The 987-nt window shown below is 42.9% G+C and overlaps 1 pseudogene; it reads left to right on the forward strand.

Annotated features, from left to right (window-relative positions):
* The first annotated feature begins 229 nt into the window (after positions 1-229).
* On the forward strand, positions 230-962 carry LOC139399970 (general transcription factor II-I repeat domain-containing protein 2B-like; annotated as a pseudogene).
* Positions 963-987: the final 25 nt, after the last annotated feature.

Genomic DNA, 987 nt, shown 5'->3' on the forward strand with positions numbered 1-987 from the left:
TTGATTCTGTTTGAAAATGTTTCCTTGTCAAGACGAACAGTGACACGGCGTGTTGAGGACGTCGCAGAGAATATGAAACAACAGTTGAACGACAAGGTACAGTATTTCACCTATTTCTCCTTGGCCCTGGTTGAGAGCAGTGATGCATGTGACACAGCACAGTTGTTGATATTCTTACGCGGCATAACCCCAGACTGAAATTACAGAGGAGCTTGCTTCAGCGCAATGAATGAAGAGCACAACCACAGGGAAATATTTATTGGACGAGGTTAATAAGTGTGTGGCAAAGCTAGGACTGAGTTTGGAAAATGTATCCAGTGTGACCACTGATGGATGCCCAAATTTAACAGGAAAAAACATTGTCCTTTAGAAAAAGATACAAGATGAAGTAGCCGAGCTGAACCCAGATCAGAAATTGATTTTCCCACATTGCATTATTCATCAGGAGATGCTCTGTAAATGTGTTCTGAAAATGAGCCATGTTGTGGATACAGTCACTAAAGTGGTAAACTTCATAACAGCAAAATCTTTAAACCACAGGCAGTTTGTCTCGCTGTTGGAAGAGACAGAATCAGGTCACGCAGATCTCCCCTACCACACAAACGTGAGATGGCTGAGTTTGAGGAAGATGCTTAAAAGTGTGTGGGACCTGTCGGAGATTGCTGAATTTTTGCAAATGAAAGGAAAATATGTGGATTTCTTGCAAGATAAAGAATGGTTGGCTGATTTTGCCTTCACCGTGGACATCATGGCCCTCATGAATGAACTGAATTGCAAACTACAAGGCAAGGGCATTTTTGCACATCAGATTTACAGCCTTGTCAAGGCCTTCAAGGGAAAATTACTCCTCCTGACTCACCAAGTAGAAGCGAACAATCTCACCCACTTTCTGACACTACTAGTCTGTTCCCTGTCAGATGACCAACGGGAGAAGTATACCTCACTGCTGCCTGCTTTGAAAGGTGAGTTTTCTTCTCGTTTTGAGGA

The sequence above is a fragment of the Oncorhynchus clarkii genome, unplaced genomic scaffold (genome assembly GCF_045791955.1).
Source record: "Oncorhynchus clarkii lewisi isolate Uvic-CL-2024 unplaced genomic scaffold, UVic_Ocla_1.0 unplaced_contig_10300_pilon_pilon, whole genome shotgun sequence".
Lineage (NCBI taxonomy): Eukaryota > Metazoa > Chordata > Actinopteri > Salmoniformes > Salmonidae > Oncorhynchus > Oncorhynchus clarkii.